The 25,302-nt window shown below is 46.4% G+C and overlaps 1 long non-coding RNA gene across 1 annotated transcript in view; it reads left to right on the forward strand.

Annotated features, from left to right (window-relative positions):
* Positions 1–23,346, forward strand: part of LOC134956938 (uncharacterized) — a 45,453-nt gene extending 22,107 nt beyond the window's left edge. Inside the window, exons 3-5 of the long non-coding RNA XR_010186316.1 lie at positions 4,104–4,203; positions 14,247–14,346; positions 23,253–23,346. This is a non-coding gene — a long non-coding RNA (uncharacterized LOC134956938). The remainder of the gene's footprint in view (positions 1–4,103; positions 4,204–14,246; positions 14,347–23,252) is intronic.
* Positions 23,347–25,302: the final 1,956 nt, after the last annotated feature.

The raw sequence follows: 25,302 nt of genomic DNA on the forward strand, positions 1-25,302 counted from the left end.
GAAAGAGTTGGCGTTTGCGAGATGCTGCTACTGGTGCCGCCGCTGCTGTTCTTGCGGCGGGAGTCCATACATCTACCCAGTGGGCTGTCACAGTCATATAGTCCTGAGCCTGCCCTGCTCCACTTGTCCACATGTCCGTTGTTAAGTGGACATTGGGTACAACTGCATTTTTTAGGACACTGGTGAGTCTTTTTCTGAGGTCTGTGTACATTTTCGGTATCGCCTGCCTAGAGAAATGGAACCTAGATGGTATTTGGTACCGGGGACACAGTACCTCCAACAAGTCTCTAGTTGCCTCTGCAGTAATGATGGATACCGGAACCACGTTTCTCACCGCCCAGGAAGCCAAGGCCTCAGTTATCCGCTTTGCAGCAGGATGACTGCTGTGATATTTCATCTTCCTCGCAAAGGACTGTTGGACAGTCAATTGCTTGGTGGAAGTAGTAAAAGTGGTCTTACGAGTACGACTTCCCCTCTGGGATGACCATCGACTCCCAGCAGCAACAACAGCAGCGCCAGCAGCAGTAGGCGTTACACGCAAGGATGCATCGGAGGAATCCCAGGCAGGAGAGGACTCGTCAGAATTGCCAGTGACATGGCCTGCAGGACTATTGGCATTCCTGGGGAAGGAGGAAATTGACACTGAGGGAGTTGGTGGGGTGGTTTGCGTGAGCTTGGTTACAAGAGGAAGGGATTTACTGGTCAGTAGACTGCTTCCGCTGTCGCCCAAAGTTTTTGAACTTGTCACTGACTTATGATGAATGCGCTGCAGGTGACGTATAAGGGAGGATGTTTTCCGAGGTGGTTAACGTCCTTACCCCTACTTATTACAGCTTGACAAAGGCAACACACGGCTTGACAAATGTTGTCCGCATTTCTGTTGAAATACTTCCACACCGAAGAGCTGATTTTCTTGGTATTTTCACCAGGCATGTCAATGGCCCTATTCCTCCCACAGACAACAGGTGTCTCCCCGGGTGCCTGACTTAAACAAACCACCTCACCATCAGAATCCTCCTGGTCAATTTCCTCCCCAGTGCCAGCAACACCCATATCCTCCTCATCCTGGTGTACTTCAACACTGACATCTTCAATCTGACTATCAGGAACTGGACTGCGGGTGCTCCTTCCAGCACTTGCAGGGGGCGTGCAAATGGTGGAAGGCGCATGCTCTTCACGTCCAGTGTTGGGAAGGTCAGGCATCGCAAACAACACAATTGGACTCTCCTTGTGGATTTGTGATTTCGAAGAACGCACAGTTCTTTGCTGTGCTTTTGCCAGCTTGAGTCTTTTCATTTTTCTAGCGAGAGGCTGAGTGCTTCCATCCTCATGTGAAGCTGAACCACTAGCCATGAACATAGGCCAGGGCCTCAGCCGTTCCTTGCCACTCCGTGTGGTAAATGGCATATTGGCAAGTTTACGCTTCTCCTCTGACAATTTTATTTTAGATTTTTGAGTCCTTTTTTTACTGATATTTGGTGTTTTGGATTTTACATGCTCTGTACTATGACATTGGGCATCGGCCTTGGCAGACGACGTTGCTGGCATTTCATCGTCTCGGCCATGACTAGTGGCAGCAGCTTCAGCACGAGGTGGAAGTCGATCTTGATCTTTCCCTATTTTTGGAACCTCAACATTTTTGTTCTCCATATTTTAATAGGCACAACTAAAAGGCACCTCAGGTAAACAATGGAGATGGATGGATACTAGTATACTTATGGATGGACGAGCGACTGCCGACACAGAGGTAGCTACAGCCGTGGACTACCGTACTGCGTCTGCTGCTAATATAGACTGGATGATAATGATATAAAAAATATATATATCACTACTGCAGCCGGACAGGTATATATTATATAATGACAGACCTGCTGGACACTGTCAGCAGCACTGCAGACTCCTAAAGTAAGCTACTAGTAGTATCAAGAAGATAGAAAAAAAAAACCACCACAGGTAGGTGGTATACAATTATGGATGGACGAGCGACTGCCGACACAGAGGTAGCTACAGCCGTGGACTACCGTACTGCATCTGCTGCTATAATAGACTGGATGATAATGATATAAAATATATATATATCACTACTGCAGCCGGACAGGTATATATAATATAATGACGGACCTGCTGGACACTGTCAGCAGCACTGCAGACTCCTAAAGTAAGCTACTAGTAGTATCAAGAAGATATAAAAAAAAAAAACACCGCAGGTAGGTGGTATACAATTATGGATGGACGAGCGACTGCCGACACAGAGGTAGCTACAGCCGTGGACTACCGTACTGCGTCTGCTGCTAATATAGACTGGATGATAATGATATAAAAAATATATATATATATATATATATATATATCACTACTGCAGCCGGACAGGTATATATTATATAATGACGGACCTGCTGGACACTGTCAGCAGCACTGCAGACTCCTAAAGTAAGCTACTAGTAGTATCAAGAAGATAGAAAAAAAAAAACACCACAGGAAGGTGGTATACAATTATGGATGGACGAGCGACTGCTGACACAGAGGTAGCTACAGCCGTGTACTACCGTACTGCGTCTGCTGCTAATATAGACTGGATGATAATGATATAAAAAATATATATATATCACTACTGCAGCCGGACAGGTATATATTATATAATGACGGACCTGCTGGACACTGTCAGCAGCACTGCAGACTCCTAAAGTAAGCTACTAGTAGTATCAAGAAGATAGAAAAAAAAAAAAACACCACAGGTAGGTGGTATACAATTATGGATGGACGAGCGACTGCCGACACAGAGGTAGCTACAGCCGTGGACTACCGTACTGCGTCTGCTGCTAATATAGACTGGATGATAATGATATAAAAAATATATATATATCACTACTGCAGCCGGACAGGTATATATTATATAATTAATGACGGACCTGCTTGACACTGTCAGCAGAATGCGTTTATAGAATAAAAACACCACACGACGAGTGTTTAACTTTTTCAGGCAGACAATCACAATATACTGGTGGTCAGACAGTGGTCACTGGTTAGTCACACTGGCAGTGGCACTCTGGCAGCAAAAGTGTGCACTGTTAAATAATATGTACTCCTGCTACTGCTCCCCAGTCTCCCCCACAATTAAGCTGTGTGAGCACTGAGCACTCAGCACAGTCAGATATACATAGATGATGCAGCACACTGAGGCTGAGCACAGATATGGTATACTGTTACTGTGTCACTGTGTATCATTTTTTTTCAGGCAGAGAACGGATTATATTAAATAATAATATAATAAAAAAAACTGCACTGGTGGTCACTGGTCAGTCACTAGTAAACTCTGCACTCTCTGAGTACTCCTAAGCTCCAGTAAATCAAGTGTCTCACTCTCACTCTCTCTCTTCTAATCTAAATGGAGAGGACGCCAGCCACGTCCTCTCCCTATGAATCTCAATGCACGTGTGAAAATGGCGGCGACGCGCGGCTCCTTATATAGAATCCGAGTCTCGCGATAGAATACGAGCCTCGCGAGAATCCGACAGTGGGATGATGACGTTCGGGCGCGATCGGGTTAGCCGAGCAAGGCGGGAAGATCCGAGTCTGCCTCGGATCCGTGTAAAAAGGCTGAAGTTCGGGGGGGTTCGGATTCCGAGGAACCGAACCCGCTCATCACTACTAGCAAGTATGTCATATATTGTATCAGGTGCCCCTGTAGTTTGTATTATATTGGCAAAACGGTATGCCAATTCAAAGAACGGATGGCACAACACCATAGTGCCATCAAGCAGATACTAGAGGGGAAGAACGTGGATCAGCCCGTTGCTAAACACTTTAAAGCTTGCAAACATAGCCTGTCTTCTCTCCGTTATATGATGGTGGATCATGTGAAGGAAGATATTAGGGGGGGTGACAGAGGAAGAATCCTTTTGCAACTTGAGATCAAATGGATTCACTTATTAAATACTGTCTCCCCGCATGGATTAAACGAAATGATTTCTTTTAATTGCTTCCTCTAATATGTCATGTTTCTATGATCGCAGTGATTGTGTTATATTAACTGTGTTGTATGTACAATATGCAAATCCTGTTGATGTATCCATGGTGATGGTCTCACTTTGATTTTGTCCCAGTCACCGTATTGATGCCGTCTACTAGTGATGACGTCAGCGGAAGTATGGGATGTGGTGCTGCACGAGTTTTTTCACTTGGTGATTCAATTTATGTATAAAGGTAAGCTCATTCCTTGTATATCTTTCATACCTGACGAAGGTTTATAAAAACCGAAACGTTGTATTGAACCAAGGAGAGTCCAGGTCATTTATTTGACATAAGACCGTGAGTGCCACCTACAATCTGCATTTGTATTACACATAGAAGGAGGGCACCGGGCAAGATGCTTTGATTGTGACAGCAGGAGTGACGAGTGTATTTGCTACCTTGTTACAGGTTGGACTGCCATATCCAAACCATTACTAGGGCACCCGCTTTCCTCTGAACCACGTGGGTCAGTACCAACTTTTGTTGTTTTTAATTCACGCACGGCTGTACACCATGGATACGATCTCAGAGGATAATATAGGATACAGAGCCACTACGCTGCCGACGGGGGAAACTCTGTCCTTATCCGACATTGATGCAAATCGTATTCTGGTTACGGACAGGCTGGCACAGTCCTCTGGGGCTGCAACCAATGAACAAATTTACACAGATTTCCTGAGACTCAGGAACAGGGAAACTGACTTTTATTTACATGGAGTATGTCTATCTGACTATTTTCGGGACAAAAAAATACCCAGGGGTTTCCGTATAAAAAACATGCCCACGATTGGGCGCTATAATCCCGACTTTTGTCAGAAATGGGCAGCTGTACTTAATAAAGCCTCATTTGATTTGATGTTGCTCGTCATTGAGGAGGCTACGAGGGAGTTAACTATGACTAGAGAGAGAATTAAGACTCTGGAGCAGAGCAGCTTGGACATCTTGCTTTCAGACACATCTGTAGATTGGGTCTCCAAATTAAACGCAGAGGTGGATAAATATAAATCCGAGTTAATCAAATTTAAAACCAAAAAATTGGCCACTGTGAATAGAGATTATGACGAAAACCGGGTTTATTACTGGGCTAACCCTCAATCGGGTGGGCGGAGACCTTATCGCAAGAGGCTCAACAAATTTAATAAACAAGCAGGACGATCATCTCAAGATACTGATACCTCTAGTGGAACCTCTTATAGTGAATCAGAACTCCCGGGCACCAGTCATGCCAAATCGAGGGGCCGATCCCCTTTAGGGGTGAAAACAAGGGCCAAGATGGATGGAGGAGGAGACAAAGAACCCGAAGAGGCGGCCAATGTGAAAGGGAAACCAAAGCGAGCTGCAAAAACAGCAAAAAAATTATTCACAATTTATCATCACGCCCTTTGTCTGATTGTGAATTTGCGGTATTGAGCAGAGGTCTCAATTTTGTCCCAACAAATCTTCATAATAGTCTTAATAGTAAAATTGATTTAAGTCGCCTGAACAGACAATTGAAATTGAAAGAGTTTTTTAGTAAGAATGACTCTGATAAGCCTTTGGTGACGGTTGATAAACCAGCATGTCCTGTCAGATTGAAATCTAATTTCGACCCTTATTCTTCCAACATAGCTATCAAAGCTTTCACTAGAACAATTACTAATTGCATTGATTTATGTGATAGAGAAAATGTTACTTGTAATAAGAATTTATCATCAGCAGAATGGAAGGCTTTGCGTGATCTTTCCATCTGTAAAGATATAACGATACGCCCTGCCGACAAAGGTGGGGGTATTATGGTGCAAGATATAAGTGATTATAAAGAGGAGGCATATAGGCAGTTATGTGATGAACACGTGTATATTAAATTGGAGAATGACCCTACTGCTGCCTATCAAAGGGAGCTTGAGGAGGTTTTGTTGTCTGCTATGGAGGTTGGTCACATAACAGAGTCTGTGAAAAAAGCTCTGTGTTGTGAACATCCCCGGGTACCAATCTTTAATTTGCTTCCTAAGTTGCACAAGAACAGTGAGAAGCCACCTGGCAGACCTATAGTGTCTGCCAGGGACTCCTTATACTATCAAGTCTCTAAATATCTTGATCACTACCTTCAGCCAGTGGTGCAAGATAGAAGTACCTATCTTAAGGATACAACCATGTTTTTACATAAAATAAGTAACTTTGGTGCCATTCCAGAAGATTTCTGGTTGTGCACGGCTGATGTCGTCAGCCTGTACACTAACATCCCTCATGATAGAGGGCTTGAGGCTGTACGAATTTTGATCACTGATAATAATCTTTACAATGGTCCTGATGTGACATTTTTTTTGCAACTATAGAGATTGGTTTTGGAAAGGAATTATTTCATTTTTAATAATGAATTTTTCCTGCAGACCCGTGGTTGTGCGATGGGAGCTTGTGTCGCACCAACCTATGCAAATTGTTAGGTTCCTGGTGCTCAGAACAAGGGAGATGTTCATGAAGTGAGTCCAGAGCACCAGGACGTAACGCTGGGAAAGGGGAATGGAAAGGGAATAGCCTCTGGCGCCCTAACTCTGTTGTCTCACCCGTGCTGTCAGAAATCCCTTGCGAGACTATGGTTTCTTGAGCCCTTGGCAGCCGCGTTTGAAGGGCGGATTATGTCTGCCCAACTCCGATGCCCCCCGGTCTTAGTGAGAGACAAAGGGAAATCCGAGACAGGATGATAACAAGAGGCCCTCTAACTAAGCAAACAGGCCAGGGGCTACAAGCTAACTAAAAACCTAAAGTATGTGCGGAGAAACCGCCAAAGGAAAATAACAACAAAGGAAATGCTGATCACACGCCGACACAATACCTTTGTGTACCGGCGGTGACAGCATAAGCAGAACCCTCTGCAAAACACCAGGGACAGAAACAATAATGAAATACAGCGGCCTAGGCCAACGGACGTGGCAGAGCCGCTACTCACGGAACCGGTACGAATACTGGCAAACGGACAGGAACCCTCAATGATGCCGACACACACTCTCAGAACTGGAGGACAGGCAGAATCCCAAACGACAGACCGGTGGACACCAGGAAAACAGGAACTTGACCAGGGATAGGCAAAGCCACTGGACCTCAGGGCAGGAACGCCTAACAGCAGGACACGGGATCAGACACAGGAATCGACACAGGGACTGACACAGGAATCAACACAGGAAGCAGCTAGTCAGACACTGCTATACAGGAGCTCAGGGACTGGCAGGAACCAGGTCAGACTTCAAGCAGACTGAAAACCAAGAAATATCACCAGCATCTGTGAATTGCAGTCAGCCAGCATATAACAGAGAGGCCTAATTAATAATCTCGTGCAGCTGCCCTCTAGCATGACTCCAAACTGACAAGATACAATTAGCAGCCAGGTGAGGCTGAACACATGGGAACAAGCTGCAATTACACAGACCCTTCAGCGGCAGCAGACAAGAGTATTCTAAAACAGAGCAACGGGAAATCCTGGCATGCAAGACAACTTTATAAACATAAAATAGGAATGAACCACTACCTGTGGTTCATAACAGTATCCCCTCCTTAAGGGTGAGCTCCGAGCACCCCATGACACCCACGGGGAACATAAACAGAAGTATAACATAAAATACAAAACAGGAATGAGCCACAGCCGTAGCTCATAACATTACCCCCCCCTTGAGGAGGGGTCAAAAGACCCCAAAATTCAGACTATCCAGAACAAGGGATTAAAAAAAAAAAAAAAAACCTGACACACTGGTCTAACAGACAAGAAAACAAAAAACAAGCTGTAGCAACAACTTGTAACAGTGCCCTCCCCTTGATGGTGGCCACTGGACACAAGACAAGGAAAAAAAAAATTCTTTTTTTTTTATCAAGGCAAGAGTCAAAAATTATTTCTTTTTCTTCTTCTTCTTCTTTTTACAAAGCTCTTTAGGTCTGACCAAGGTAATTCCCCAAACATTGTCTGAACTGATGGTACCACCCAGCAAGGCTGCATTCAAATCAGAGACAGGTCTCTTACCCTTGGGAGCTGAACTTTCTGGTAAAGTACTATTATTAGAAGAAGAAGTCAGAAAAGCACATCCTGCAGTCAAAACAACGGGCTGGGACTCTTGTGCCGAGTTTACAGTATTTGGTGGACTCTCAGCAGACAAGACGGGTGACTTAGAGGAACCTGAACCAATTTCTTTGGAACCATATCTTTTAATAATTGCATCACAGAATGCTAGGGGATCCTGAAGAATGGGATCTTCAGCTTTCATTAGGCTGGTCGCCCACTCAAAAGGCTCTCCTCTAAAAGAATAAATCAGATAGGGCCCAAGGTTTTCTGAAGTGATGCCCAGAAATGGTCTAGACAACATAATAGTGTAATAGTGTTTGAAAAGCGCCAGAAATTGGGCTAAGTCCCCATCACAGGTTATGGATGTTGAGATATCAGAGTCAGGATCTGTTTCCTTCTCATCTGACTGACTGGAGTGCTTTGCTAGGACCTGGTCACTATTGACCTTACTCGAGGCTGAGACTCTCTGAACCCCACCCGGGGCTGAGACTTTCTGAACCCCACCCGGGGCAGTGACTTTCTGAACCCCACCCGGGGCAGTGACTTTCTGAACCCCACCCGGGGGAGTGACTTTCTGAATCCCACCCGGGGCAGTGACTTTCTGAACCCCAACCGGGGCAGTGACTTTCTGAACCCCAACAGGGGCAGTGACTTTCTGAACCCCAACCGGGGCAGTGGCCTCCGGGAACTCCGCTGGGGCAGTGGCCTCCGGGAACCCCGCTGGGGCAGTGGCCTCCGGGAACCCCGCTGGGCAGTGGACTCCGGGAACCCCGCTGGGGTCAGCACCTCGGATTCTTTCACTGGGACCGGGCCGTTGGCCTCCCTGACTGGGATCGGGCCATCGGCCTCCCTCTCTGAGTCGATAATTATCGAAAGTTCTCCCGGGACTATGACTTCCGGGACTTTTGCTGAAGCAATAACGTTCAGATCCTCCACTAATGCTATGCTTCTTAAGTTCTTTCCTGGGGAAGCGACTTCTAGACCCTTCTTTGGGGCTGCGTCTCTCGAGACCCCACTTGGGGATATTACTTCAAAGATCCCTTCTGGGGTTTTGCTTCTCGAGTTCCCTTCAAGAACTATGGTTTTAGAGACCCTTTCTAGGGTTGCGCTCTTCAAGTCCCTACCTGGGGTAACAGCTTCTGAGACCCCTTCTGGTATGGACACCTGAACTACAATATTTGATGTCCCTCTATAAGCTTGGGCATCGGGTACCATACCAGCACTCTGGGCATCGGGTACCGCACCAGCACTCTGGGCATTGGGTACCGCACCAAGATCCTGAGCTACGGGCACCACTCCAGGACCCTGGGCTACGGGCACCACTCCAGGACCATGGGCTACGGGAACCACTCCAGGACCCTGGGCATCGGGCACCACTCCAGGACCCTGGGCATCTGGCACCACTCCAGGACCCTGGGCATCGGGCACCACTCCAGGACCCTGGGCATCGGGCACCACTCCAGGACCCTGGGCATCGGGCACCACTCCAGGAACCTGGGCATCGGGCACCACTCCAGGGGCTTGCAACTCCACTTCCACAGGAACCTCAAGAGAGGAGAGAAACATTCTCTTTTGATTCCTGAATCTATAATGGGGCTCCCTTGCCCAAGGACCCCAATTATAGGACAGAGAGCTTTTTAGTGTGGGTTGTGTGACAAGTACCTCTGCCACAGTAGAGACAGGAGTAGGTCTTGTATCCTGACTCAACTTGGCCAGAGGGCAAGACTCGTCACCACACTTTGGCTTGCGCAACTCACAGGTCTGCAGATAGTGGCCTAAACCCCCACAATATAGGCACAAGTTTAAGTTTCTGCGACGCAGACGCTCCTCTTCTGAGAGCCTGGGCCGCAGAAAACTTATAAACCTTTTCTCTTCAATTAAACCAGAGGATTCTCTTGTCACCATACTGTGAACAAGAGTCTCTTTAGAGATAGATGTACTCTCAACGACTTCTGGCAAGATGAGCAAGATTTTAGTCAGAAGGTTTTGCAGTTGCTTTAGGGATTGCTGCAAAACTTCTAGTCGCTCTGGTCTCAAAGCACTGAAAACAGAGTTCAGGGCTGCGAGAGATGCCTGCAGGGCTTGCATAGTAGACATAGGAGGATTTAAAACTAGACAAGACAAGACAAGGCAAGACTAAATTTTTGCTAAACAAAACAAGACTTTTTTTTTTTTTTAAAAACACCGGACTGGATTCTAAACAGCGGACTGGATTCTAAACACCGGACTGGATTCTGCACACTGAATTCTAGACAGGACTGGATTCTAAACACCGGATTGGATTCTGCACACTGAATTCTAGACAAGACTGGATTCTAAACACCGGATTGGATTCTGCACACTGAATTCTAGACAGGACTGGATTCTAGACTAGACACTGGACTGGGCCAAAAAAGAAAAAAGTTTTATTTCTTTTTTGTGGTATGGCTGGTGATAATGTTAGGTTCCTGGTGCTCAGAACAAGGGAGATGTTCATGAAGTGAGTCCAGAGCACCAGGACGTAACGCTGGGAAAGGGGAATGGAAAGGGAATAGCCTCTGGCGCCCTAACTCTGTTGTCTCACCCGTGCTGTCAGAAATCCCTTGCGAGACTATGGTTTCTTGAGCCCTTGGCAGCCGCGTTTGAAGGGCGGATTATGTCTGCCCAACTCCGATGCCCCCCGGTCTTAGTGAGAGACAAAGGGAAATCCGAGACAGGATGATAACAAGAGGCCCTCTAACTAAGCAAACAGGCCAGGGGCTACAAGCTAACTAAAAACCTAAAGTATGTGCGGAGAAACCGCCAAAGGAAAATAACAACAAAGGAAATGCTAATCACACGCCGACACAATACCTTTGTGTACCGGCGGTGACAGCATAAGCAGAACCCTCTGCAAAACACCAGGGACAGAAACAATAATGAAATACAGCGGCCTAGGCCAACGGACGCGGCAGAGCCGCTACTCACGGAACCGGTACGGACTGTCTGACGTGCCTACTTGGATGCGGTCACTCATATAATCCTCCACCATTCTTTCAATGGGGAGAGAATCATATGCAGTGACAGTAGACGACATGTCCGTAATCGTTGTCAGGTCCTTCAGTCCGGACCAGATGTCAGCATCAGCAGTCGCTCCAGACTGCCCTGCATCACCGCCAGCGGGTGGGCTCGGAATTCTGAGCCTTTTCCTCGCACCCACAGTTGCGGGAGAATGTGAAGGAGGAGATGTTGACAGGTCGCGTTCCGCTTGACTTGACAATTTTGTCACCAGCAGTTCTTTGAACCCCAGCAGACTTGTGTCTGCCGGAAAGAGAGATCCAAGGTAGGTTTTAAATCTAGGATCGAGCACGGTGGCCAAAATGTAGTGCTCTGATTTCAACAGATTGACCACCCGTGAATCCTTGTTAAGCGAATTAAGGGCTCCATCCACAAGTCCCACATGCCTAGCGGAATCGCTCTGTGTTAGCTCCTCCTTCAATGTCTCCAGCTTCTTCTGCAAAAGCCTGATGAGGGGAATGACCTGACTCAGGCTGGCAGTGTCTGAACTGACTTCACATGTGGCAAGTTCAAAGGGTTGCAGAACCTTGCACAACGTTGAAATCATTCTCCACTGCGCTTGAGACAGGTGCATTCCACCTCCTATATCGTGCTCAGTTGTATAGGCTTGAATGGCCTTTTGCTGCTCCTCCAACCTCTGAAGCATATAGAGGGTTGAATTCCACCTCGTTACCACTTCTTGCTTCAGATGATGGCAGGGCAGGTTCAGGCGTTTTTGGTGGTGCTCCAGTCTTCTGTACGTGGTGCCTGTACGTCGAAAGTGTCCCGCAATTCTTCTGGCCACCGACAGCATCTCTTGCACGCCCCTCTCGTTTTTTAAATAATTCTGCACCACCAAATTCAAGGTATGTGCAAAACATGGGACGTGCTGGAATTTGCCCATATTTAATGCACACACAATATTGCTGGCGTTGTCCGATGCCACAAATCCACAGGAGAGTCCAATTGGGGTAAGCCATTCTGCGATGATCTTCCTCAGTTGCCGTAAGAGGTTTTTAGCTGTGTGCGTATTCTGGAAAGCGGTGATACAAAGCGTAGCCTGCCTAGGAAAGAGTTGGCGTTTGCGAGATGCTGCTACTGGTGCCGCCGCTGCTGTTCTTGCGGCGGGAGTCCATACATCTACCCAGTGGGCTGTCACAGTCATATAGTCCTGAGCCTGCCCTGCTCCACTTGTCCACATGTCCGTTTGTTAAGTGGACATTGGGTACAACTGCATTTTTTAGGACACTGGTGAGTCTTTTTCTGAGGTCTGTGTACATTTTCGGTATCGCCTGCCTAGAGAAATGGAACCTAGATGGTATTTGGTACCGGGGACACAGTACCTCCAACAAGTCTCTAGTTGCCTCTGCAGTAATGATGGATACCGGAACCACGTTTCTCACCGCCCAGGAAGCCAAGGCCTCAGTTATCCGCTTTGCAGCAGGATGACTGCTGTGATATTTCATCTTCCTCGCAAAGGACTGTTGGACAGTCAATTGCTTGGTGGAAGTAGTAAAAGTGGTCTTACGAGTACGACTTCCCCTCTGGGATGACCATCGACTCCCAGCAGCAACAACAGCAGCGCCAGCAGCAGTAGGCGTTACACGCAAGGATGCATCGGAGGAATCCCAGGCAGGAGAGGACTCGTCAGAATTGCCAGTGACATGGCCTGCAGGACTATTGGCATTCCTGGGGAAGGAGGAAATTGACACTGAGGGAGTTGGTGGGGTGGTTTGCGTGAGCTTGGTTACAAGAGGAAGGGATTTACTGGTCAGTGGACTGCTTCCGCTGTCGCCCAAAGTTTTTGAACTTGTCACTGACTTATGATGAATGCGCTGCAGGTGACGTATAAGGGAGGATGTTCCGAGGTGGTTAACGTCCTTACCCCTACTTATTACAGCTTGACAAAGGCAACACCCGGCTTGACAAATGTTGTCCGCATTTCTGTTGAAATACTTCCACACCGAAGAGCTGATTTTTTTTGGTATTTTCACCAGGCATGTCAATGGCCTTATTCCTCCCACAGACAACAGGTGTCTCCCCGGGTGCCTGACTTAAACAAACCACCTCACCATCAGAATCCTCCTGGTCAATTTCCTCCCCAGCGCCAGCAACACCCATATCCTCCTCATCCTGGTGTACTTCAACACTGACATCTTCAATCTGACTATCAGGAACTGGACTGCGGGTGCTCCTTCCAGCACTTGCAGGGGGCGTGTAAATGGTGGAAGGCGCATGCTCTTCACGTCCAGTGTTGGGAAGGTCAGGCATCGCAAACGACACAATTGGACTCTCCTTGTGGATTTGTGATTTCGAAGAACGCACAGTTCTTTGCTGTGCTTTTGCCAGCTTGAGTCTTTTCATTTTTCTAGCGAGAGGCTGAGTGCTTCCATCCTCATGTGAAGCTGAACCACTAGCCATGAACATAGGCTAGGGCCTCAGCCGTTCCTTGCCACTCCGTGTGGTAAATGGCATATTGGCAAGTTTACGCTTCTCCTCTGACAATTTTATTTTAGATTTTTGAGTCCTTTTTTTACTGATATTTGGTGTTTTGGATTTTACATGCTCTGTACTATGACATTGGGCATCGGCCTTGGCAGACGACGTTGCTGGCATTTCATCGTCTCGGCCATGACTAGTGGCTACAGCTTCAGCACGAGGTGGAAGTCGATCTTGATCTTTCCCTATTTTTGGAACCTCAACATTTTTGTTCTCCATATTTTAATAGGCACAACTAAAAGGCACCTCAGGTAAACAATGGAGATGGATGGATACTAGTATACTTATGGATAAACGAGCGACTGCCGACACAGAGGTAGCTACAGCCGTGGACTACCGTACTGCGTCTGCTGCTAATATAGACTGGATGATAATGATATAAAAAATATATATATATATATATCACTACTGCAGCCGGACAGGTATATATTATATAATGACGGACCTGCTGGACACTGTCAGCAGCACTGCAGACTCCTAAAGTAAGCTACTAGTAGTATCAAGAAGATAGAAAAAAAAAAAAAAAACACCATCCCCGCATGGATTAAACGAAATGATTTATTTTAATTGCTTCCTCTAATATGTCATGTTTCTATGATCGCAGTGATTGTGTTATATTAACTGTGTTGTATGTACAATATGCAAATCCTGTTGATGTATCCATGGTGATGGTCTCACTTTGATTTTGTCCCAGTCACCGTATTGATGCCGTCTACTAGTGATGACGTCAGCGGAAGTATGGGATGTGGTGCTGCACGAGTTTTTTCTCTTGGTGATTCAATTTATGTATAAAGGTAAGCTCATTCCTTGTATATCTTTCATACCTGACGAAGGTTTATAAAAACCGAAACGTTGTATTGAACCCAGGAGTGTCCGGGTCATTTATTTGACATAAGACCGTGAGTGCCACCTACAATCTGCATTTGTATTACACATAGAAGGAGGGCACCGGGCAAGATGCTTTGATTGTGACAGCAGGAGTGCCGAGTGTATTTGCTACCTTGTTACAGGTTGGACTGCCATATCCAAACCATTACTAGGGCACTCGCTTTCCTCTGAACCACGTGGGTCAGTACCTTATTTTGTTGTTTTTAATTCACGCACGGCTGTACACCATGGATACAATCTCGGAGGATAATATAGGATACAGAGCCACTACGCTGCCGACGGGGGAAACTCTGTCCTTATCCGACATTGATGCAAATCGTATTCTGGTTACGGACAGGCTGGCACAGTCCTCTGGGGCTGCAACCAATGAACAAATTTACACAGATTTCCTGAGACTCAGGAACAGGGAAACTGACTTTTATTTACATGGAGTATGTCTATCTGACTATTTTCGGGACAAAAAAAATCCCCAGGGGTTTCCGTATAAAAAAACATGCCCACGATTGGGCGCTATAATCCCGACTTTTGTCGGAAATGGGCAGCTGTACTTAATAAAGCCTCGTTTGATTTGATGTTGCTCGTCATTGAGGAGGCTACGAGGGAGTTAACTATGACTAGAGAGAGAATTAAGACTCTGGAGCAGAGCAGCTTTGTACATCTTGATTTCAGACACATATGTAGATTGGGTCTCCAAATTAAACGCAGAGGTGGATAAATATAAATCCGAGTTAATCAAATTTAAAACCAAAAAATTGGCCACTGTGAATAGAGATTATGACGAAAACCGGGTTTATTACTGGGCTAACCCTCAATCGGGTGGGCGGAGACCTTATCGCAAGAGGTTCAACAAATTTAATAAACAAGCAGGACGATCATCTCAAGATACTGATACCTCTAGTGGAACCTCTTATAGTGAATCAGAACTCCCGGGCACCAGTCATGCCAAATCGAGGGGCCGATCCCCTTTAGGGGTGAAAACAAGGGCCAAGATGGATGGAGGAGGAGACAAAGAACCCGAAGAGGCGGCCAATGTGAAAGGGAAACCAAAGCGAGCTGCAAAAACAGCAAAAAAATGATTCACAATTTATCATCACGCCCTTTGTCTGATTGTGAAATTGCGGTATTGAGCAGAGGTCTCAATTTTGTCCCAACAAATCTTCATAATAGTCTTAATAGTAAAATTGATTTAAGTCGCCTGAACAGACAATTGAGATTGAAAGAGTTTTTTAGTAAGAATGACTCTGATAAGCCTTTGGTGACGGTTGATAAACCAGCATGTCCTGTCAGATTGAAATCTAATTTCGACCCTTATTCTTCCAACATAGCTATCAAAGCTTTCACTAGAACAATTACTAATTGCTTTGATTTATGTGATAGAGAAAATGTTACTTGTAATAAGAATTTATCATCAGCAGAATGGAAGGCTTTGCGTGATCTTTCCATCTGTAAAGATATAACGATACGCCCTGCCGACAAAGGTGGGGGTATTGTGGTGCAAGATATAAGTGATTATAAAGAGGAGGCATATAGGCAGTTATGTGATGAACACGTGTATATTAAATTGGAGAATGACCCTACTGCTGCCTATCAAAGGGAGCTTGAGGAGGTTTTGTTGTCTGCTATGGAGGTTGGTCACATAACAGAGTCTGTGAAAAAAGCTCTGTGTTGTGAACATCCCCGGGTACCAATCTTAAATTTGCTTCCTAAGTTGCACAAGAACAGTGAGAAGCCACCTGGCAGACCTATAGTGTCTGCCAGGGACTCCTTATACTATCAAGTCTCTAAATATCTTGATCACTACCTTCAGCCAGTGGTGCAAGATAGAAGTACCTATCTTAAGGATACGACCATGTTTTTACATAAAATAAGTAACTTTGGTGCCATTCCAGAAGATTTCTGGTTGTGCACGGCTGATGTCGTCAGCCTGTATACTAACATCCCTCATGATAGAGGGCTTGAGGCTGTACGAATTTTGATCACTGATAATAATCTTTACAATGGTCCTGATGTGACATTTTTTTTGCAACTATAGAGATTGGTTTTGGAAAGGAATTATTTCATTTTTAATAATGAATTTTTCCTGCAGACCCGTGGTTGTGCGATGGGAGCTTGTGTCGCACCAACCTATGCAAATTGTTAGGTTCCTGGTGCTCAGAACAAGGGAGATGTTCATGAAGTGAGTCCAGAGCACCAGGACGTAACGCTGGGAAAGGGGAATGGAAAGGGAATAGCCTCTGGCGCCCTAACTCTGTTGTCTCACCCGTGCTGTCAGAAATCCCTTGCAAGACTATGGTTTCTTGAGCCCTTGGCAGCCGCGTTTGAAGGGCGGATTATGTCTGCCCAACTCCGATGCCCCCCGGTCTTAGTGAGAGACAAAGGGAAATCCGAGACAGGATGATAACAAGAGGCCCTCTAACTAAGCAAACAGGCCAGGGGCTACAAGCTTACTAAAAACCTAAAGTATGTGCGGAGAAACCGCCAAAGGAAAATAACAACAAAGGAAATGCTGATCACACGCCGACACAATACCTTTGTGTACCTGCGGTGACAGCATAAGCAGAACCCTCTGCAAAACACCAGGGACAGAAACAATAATGAAATACAGCGGCCTAGGCCAACGGACGTGGCAGAGCCGCTACTCACGGAACCGGTACGAATACTGGCAAACGGACAGGAACCCTCAATGATGCCGACACACACTCTCAGAACTGGAGGACAGGCAGAATCCCAAACGACAGACCGGTGGACACCAGGAAAACAGGAACTTGACCAGGGATAGGCAAAGCCACTGGACCTCAGGGCAGGAACGCCTAACAGCAGGACACGGGATCAGACACAGGAATCGACACAGGGACTGACACAGGAATCAACACAGGAAGCAGCTAGTCAGACACTGCTATACAGGAGCTCAGGGACTGGCAGGAACCAGGTCAGACTTCAAGCAGACTGAAAACCAAGAAATATCACCAGCATCTGTGAATTGCAGTCAGCCAGCATATAACAGAGAGGCCTAATTAATAATCTCATGCAGCTGCCCTCTAGCATGACTCCAAACTGACAAGATACAATTAGCAGCCAGGTGAGGCTGAACACATGGGAACAAGCTGCAATTACACAGACCCACCAGCGGCAGCAGACAAGAGTATTCTAAAACAGAGCAACGGGAAATCCTGGCATGCAAGACAACTTTATAAACATAAAATAGGAATGAACCACTACCTGTGGTTCATAACAGTATCCCCTCCTTAAGGGTGAGCTCCGAGCACCCCATGACACCCACGGGGAACATAAACAGAAGTATAACATAAAATACAAAACAGGAATGAGCCACAGCCGTGGCTCATAACATTACCCCCCCCCTTGAGGAGGGGTCAAAAGACCCCAAAATTCAGACTATCCAGAACAAGGGATTAAAAAAAAAAAAAAAAAAACCTGACACACTGGTCTAACAGACAAGAAAACAAAAAACAAGCTGTAGCAACAACTTGTAACAGTGCCCTCCCCTTGATGGTGGCCACTGGACACAAGACAAGGAAAAAAAAAAATCTTTCTTTTTTTTTTATCAAGGCAAGAGTCAAAAATTATTTCTTTTTCTTCTTCTTCTTCTTTTTACAAAGCTCTTTAGGTCTGACCAAGGTAATTCCCCAAACATTGTCTGAACTGATGGTACCACCCAGCAAGGCTGCGTTCAAATCAGAGACAGGTCTCTTACCCTTGGGAGCTGAACTTTCTGGTAAAGTACTATTATTAGAAGAAGAAGTCAGAAAAGCACATCCTGCAGTCAAAACAATGGGCTGGGACTCTTGTGCCGAGTTTACAGTATTTGGTGGACTCTCAGCAGACAAGACGGGTGACTTAGAGGAACCTGAACCAATTTCTTTGGAACCATATCTTTTAATAATTGCATCACAGAATGCTAGGGTATCCTGAAGAATGGGATCTTCAGCTTTCATTAGGCTGGTCGCCCACTCAAAAGGCTCTCCTCTAAAAGAATAAATCAGATAGGGCCCAAGGTTTTCTGAAGTGATGCCCAGAAATGGTCTAGACAACATAATAGTGTAATAGTGTTTGAAAAGCGCCAGAAATTGGGCTAAGTCCCCATCAAAGGTTATGGATGTTGAGATATCAGAGTCAGGATCTGTTTCCTTCTCATCTGACTGACTGGAGTACTTTGCTAGGACCTGGTCACTATTGACCTTACTCGAGGCTGAGACTTTATGAACCCCACCCGGGGCTGAGTCTTTCTGAACCCCACCCGGGGCAGTGACTTTCTGAACCCCACCCGGGGCAGTGACTTTCTGAACCCCACCCGGGGGAGTGACTTTCTGAATCCCACCCGGGGCAGTGACTTTCTGAATCCCAACCGGGGCAGTGACTTTCTGAACCCCAACCGGGGCAGTGACTTTCTGAACCCCAACCGGGGCAGTAGCCTCCGGGAACCCCGCTGGGGCAGTGGCCTCCGGGAACCCCACTGGGGCAGTGGCCTCCGGGAACCCCGCTGGGGCAGTGGCCTCCGGGAACCCCGCTGGGGCAGTGGCCTCCGGGAACCCCGCTGGGCAGTGGACTCCTGGAACCCCGCTGGGGTCAGCAGCTCGGATTCTTTCACTGGGACCGGGCCGTTGGCCTCCCTGACTGGGATCGGGCCATCGGCCTCCCTCTCTGAGTCGATAATTATCGAAAGTTCTCCCGGGACTATGACTTCCGGGACTTTTGCTGAAGCAATAACGTTCAGATCCTCCACTAATGCTATGCTTCTTAAGTTCTTTCCTGGGGAAGCGACTTCTAGACCCTTCTTTGGGGCTGCGTCTCTCGAGACCCCACTTGGGGATATTACTTCAAAGATCCCTTCTGGGGTTTTGCTTCTCGAGTTCCCTTCAAGAACTATGGTTTTAGAGACCCTTTCTAGGGTTGCGCTCTTCAAGTCCCTACCTGGGGTAACAGCTTCTGAGACCCCTTCTGGTATGGACACCTGAACTACAATATTTGATGTCCCTCTATAAGCTTGGGCATCGGGTACCGCACCAGCACTCTGGGCATCGGGTACCGCACCAGCACTCTGGGCATCGGGTACCGCACCAAGATCCTGAGCTACGGGCACCACTCCAGGACCCTGGGCTACGGGCACCACTCCAGGACCCTGGGCTACGGGCACCACTCCAGGACCCTGGGCTACGGGAACCACTCCAGGACCCTGGGCATCGGGCACCACTCCAGGACCCTGGGCATCGGGCACCACTCCAGGACCCTGGGCATCGGGCACCACTCCAGGACCCTGGGCATCGGGCACCACTCCAGGACCCTGGGCATCGGGCACCACTCCAGGACCCTGGGCATCGGGCACCACTCCAGGGGCTTGCAACTCCGCTTCCACAGGAACCTCAAGAGTGGAGAGAAACATTCTTTTTTGATTCCTGAATCTATAATGGGGCTCCCTTGCCCAAGGACCCCAATTATAGGACAGAGAGCTTTTTAGTATGGGTTGTGTGACAAGTACCTCTGCCACAGTAGAGACAGGAGTAGGTCTTGTATCCTGACTCAACTTGGCCAGAGGGCAAGACTCGTCACCACACTTTGGCTTGCGCAACTCACAGGTCTGCAGATAGTGGCCTAAACCCCCACAATATAGGCACAAGTTTAAGTTTCTGCGATGCAGACGCTCCTCTTCTGAGAGCCTGGGCAGCAGAAAACTTTTAAACCTTTTCTCTTCAATTAAACCAGAGGATTCTCTTGTCACCATACTGTGAACAAGAGTCTCTTTAGAGATAGATGTACTATCAACGACTTCTGGCAAGATGAGCAAGATTTTAGTCAGAAGGTTTTGCAGTTGCTTTAGGGATTGCTGCAAAACTTCTAGTCGCTCTGGTCTCAAAGCACTGAAAACAGAGTTCAGGGCTGCGAGAGATGCCTGCAGGGCTTGCATAGTAGACATAGGAGGATTTAAAACTAGACAAGACAAGACGAGACAATGCAAGACTAAATTTTTGCTAAACAAAACAAGACTTTTTTTTTTTTTTTTAAACACCGGACTGGATTCTAAACAGCGGACTGGATTCTAAACACCGGACTGGATTCTGCACACTGAATTCTAGACAGGACTGGATTCTAAACACCGGATTGGATTCTGCACACTGAATTCTAGACAAGACTGGATTCTAAACACCGGATTGGATTCTGCACACTGAATTCTAGGCAGGACTGGATTCTAGACTAGACACTGGACTGGGCCAAAAAAGAAAAAAAGTTTTATTTCTTTTTTGTGGTATGGCTGGTGATAATGTTAGGTTCCTGGTGCTCAGAACAAGGGAGATGTTCATGAAGTGAGTCCAGAGCACCAGGACGTAACGCTGGGAAAGGGGAATGGAAAGGGAATAGCCTCTGGCACCCTAACTCTGTTGTCTCACCCGTGCTGTCAGAAATCCCTTGCGAGACTATGGTTTCTTGAGCCCTTGGCAGCCGCGTTTGAAGGGCGGATTATGTCTGCCCAACTCCGATGCCCCCCGGTCTTAGTGAGAGACAAAGGGAAATCCGAGACAGGATGATAACAAGAGGCCCTCTAACTAAGCAAACAGGCCAGGGGCTACAAGCTAACTAAAAACCTAAAGTATGTGCGGAGAAACCGCCAAAGGAAAATAACAACAAAGGAAATGCTGATCACACGCCGACACAATACCTTTGTGTACCGGCGGTGACAGCATAAGCAGAACCCTCTGCAAAACACCAGGGACAGAAACAATAATGAAATACAGCGGCCTAGGCCAACGGACGCGGCAGAGCCGCTACTCACGGAACCGGTACGAATACTGGCAAATGGACAGGAACCCTCAATGATGCCGACACACACTCTCAGAACTGGAGGACAGGCAGAATCCCAAACGACAGACCGGTGGACACCAGGAAAACAGGAACTTGACCAGGGATAGGCAAAGCCACTGGACCTCAGGGCAGGAACGCCTAACAGCAGGACACGGGATCAGACACAGGAATCGACACAGGGACTGACACAGGAATCAACACAGGAAGCAGCTAGTCAGACACTGCTATACAGGAGCTCAGGGACTGGCAGGAACCAGGTCAGACTTCAAGCAGACTGAAAACCAAGAAATATCACCAGCATCTGTGAATTGCAGTCAGCCAGCATATAACAGAGAGGCCTAATTAATAATCTCGTGCAGCTGCCCTCTAGCATGACTCCAAACTGACAAGATACAATTAGAAGCCAGGTGAGGCTGAACACATGGGAACAAGCTGCAATTACACAGACCCACCAGCGGCAGCAGACAAGAGTATTCTAAAACAGAGCAACGGGAAATCCTGGCATGCAAGACAACTTTATAAACATAAAATAGGAATGAACCACTACCTGTGGTTCATAACAGTATCCCCTCCTTAAGGGTGAGCTCCGAGCACCCCATGACACCCACGGGGAACATAAACAGAAGTATAACATAAAATACAAAACAGGAATGAGCCACAGCCGTGGCTCATAACACAAATGCCTTTATGTTCGTAGTTGAGAATCAATTTTTGCTTGACAGGCAGGAATTTGCTCAGCATATACCCCTGTATACGAGATATATAGATGACGTGTTCCTCCTGTGGAGGGGCACAGAGGAGATGTTTAAAGATATGATGTTACAGGTTAACACTATGGATCAGCACATCAAGTTCACTTGGAATATCCAAAAAGAGAGTTTACATTTTCTTGATGTAGAAGTTAAAATTAGTGGTGTAGATTTTATTACATCTATTTATCAAAAACCCACTGACTGTAACAATATGCTTCATGCTTCCAGTCATCACCCCAGCTCGCTTAAAAGAGGTCTTCCTTACTCACAATATCTGCGTGTACACCGCATTTGCAGTGATCCCGCGGATGAAGTGAGTAAGATGGACATAATGACAAAAAAATTCCTGGAAAGGGGTTACAACAACAGAGACCTGCAACTGGCTAGTACTAAGGCAATTGCAGCACCTAAAATAAAGGACAACACTAGTAATAAGCCTAATAAGAAGGATTCCACTGTGATCTGGGTAAATAATTACACAGTATCAACTAAGAAAATTATTAGCACTGCCAAAAGGGTCTGGCCAGTAGTACAATCTGACCCAGACCTTTTTGAATTGTCCGATCGGGCTTTACTCCCGTGTTATACAAGGGGAAAGAACATCGGAGATCATGTGGTACATACTGATATTTCTAATTTTTCAACAGTATACCCTGAGCATTTTATGAGAAGAAAGCCGGGCAATTACAGATGCCTAGGCTGTACCACATGTACTTACTTAGATACTGGTAATTATATTAGACACCCGCACAATGGAAAACAGATTAAATTAAGACATGTATTCACATGTACTAGCAAGTATGTCATATATTGTATCAGGTGCCCCTGTAGTTTATATTATATTGGCAAAACGGTATGCCAATTCAAAGAACGGATGGCACAACACCGTAGTGCCATCAAGCAGATACTAGAGGGGAAGAACGTGGATCAGCCCGTTGCTAAACACTTTAAAGCTTGCAAATATAGCCTGTCTTCTCTCCGTTATATGATGGTGGATCATGTGAAGGAAGATATTAGGGGGGGGTGACAGAAGAAGAATCCTTTTGCAACTTGAGATCAAATGGATTCACTTATTAAATACTGTCTCCCCGCATGGATTAAACAAAATGATTTCTTTTAATTGCTTCCTCTAATATGTCATGTTTCTATGATCGCAGTGATTGTGTTATATTAACTGTGTTGTATGTACAATATGCAAATCCTGTTGATGTATCCATGGTGATGGTCTCACTTTGATTTTGTCCCAGTCACCGTATTGGCGCCGTCTACTAGTGATGACGTCAGCGGAAGTATGGGATGTGGTGCTGCACGAGTTTTTCCACTTGGTGATTCAATTTATGTATAAAGGTAAGCTCATTCCTTGTATATCTTTCATACCTGACGAAGGTTTATAAAAACTGAAACGTTGTATTGAACCCAGGAGTGTCCGGGTCATTTATTTGACATAAGACCGTGAGTGCCACCTACAATATGCATTTGTGTATATATATATATATATATATATATATATATATATATATATATACCAAGACTATTTGGCGGCACTCAAACAGGCTGCTTCAGTGGCTTAGGGAAATGTCCATTTATTTAGCCTAAATAAATGGACATTTCCCTAAGCCACTGAAGCAGCCTGTTTGAGTGCTGCTGCAAAGTCTTGGCCTGTTTAGTAAATTCACATGAGTTTACCAGGAGGACACCACAGCACATATAATATTCTACTATTATTGGAGTATATATATATACACTGCTCAAAAAAATAAAGGGAACACTAAAAAAACACATCCTTTATCTGAATGAATGAAATATTCTTATTAAATACTTTGTTCTTTACATAGTTGAATGTGCTGACAACAAAATCACACAAAAATTATCAATGGAAATCAAATTTATTAACCCATGGAGGTCTGGATTTGGAGTCACCCTCAAATTTAAAGTGGAAAAACACACTACAGGCTAATCCAACTTTGATGTAATGTCCTTAAAACAAGTCAAAATGAGGATCAGTAGTGTGTGTGGCCTCCACGTGCCTGTATGACCTCTCCACAACGCCTGGGCATGCTCCTGATGAGGTGGCGGATGGTCTCCTGAGGGATCTCCTCCCAGACCTGGACTAAAGCATCCGCTAACTCCTGGATAGTCTGTGGTGCAACGTAGCGTTGGTGGATGGAGCGAGACATGATGTCCCAGATGTGCTCAATTGGATTCAGGTCTGGGGAACGGGTGAGCCAGTCCATAGCATCAATGCCTTCGTCTTGCAGGAACTGCTGACACACTTCAGCCACATGAGGTCTAGCATTGTCTTGCATTAGGAGGAACCCAGGGCCAACCGCACCAGCATATGGTCTCACAAGGGGTCTGAGGATCTCATCTCAGTACCTAATGGCAGTCAGGCTACCTCTGGCGAGCACATGGAGGGCTGTGCGGCCCCTCAAAGAAATGCCACCCCACACCATTACTGACCCACTGCCAAACCGGTCATGCTGGAGGATGTTGCAGGCAGCAGAACGTTCTCCTTGGCATCTCCAGACTCTGTCACGTCTGTCACATGTGCTCAGTGAGAACCTGCTTTCATCTGTGAAGAGCACAGGGCGCCAGTAGCGAATTTGCCAATCTTGGTGTTCTCTGGCAAATGCCAAAAGCCCTGCACGGTGTTGGGCTGTAAGCACAACCCCCACCTGTGGACGTCGGGCCCTCATACCACCCTCATGGAGTCTGTTTCTGATCGTTTGAGTAGACACATGCACATTTGTGGCTTGCTGGAGGTCATTTTGCAGGGCTCTGGCAGTGCTCCTCCTGTTCCTCCTTGCACAAAGGCGGAGGTAGCGGTCCTACTGCTGGGTTGTTGCCCTCCTCCGGCCTCCTCCACATCTCCTGATGTACTGGCCTGTCTCCTGGTAGCGCCTCCATGCTCTGGTCACTACGCTGACAGACACAGCAAACCATCTTGCCACAGCTCGCATTGATGTGCCATCCTGGATGAGCTGCACTACCTGAGCCACTTGTGTAGGTTTAAGGGAGGTCATACAGGCACGTGGAGGCCACACACACTACTGAGCCTCATTTTGACTTGTTTTTTTGGACATTACATCAAAGTTGGATTAGCCTGTAGTGTGTTTTTCCACTTTAATTTTGAGGGTGACTCCAAATCCAGACCTCCATGGGTTAATAAATTTGATTTCCATTGATAATTTTTGTGTGATTTTGTTGTCAGCACATTCAACTATGTAAAGAACAAAGTATTTAATAAGAATATTTAATTCATTCAGATCTAGGATGTGTTATTTAGTGTTCCCTTTA

Source organism: Pseudophryne corroboree, chromosome 9, assembly GCF_028390025.1.
Source record: "Pseudophryne corroboree isolate aPseCor3 chromosome 9, aPseCor3.hap2, whole genome shotgun sequence".
In the NCBI taxonomy this organism is placed as follows: Eukaryota; Metazoa; Chordata; class Amphibia; order Anura; family Myobatrachidae; genus Pseudophryne; species Pseudophryne corroboree.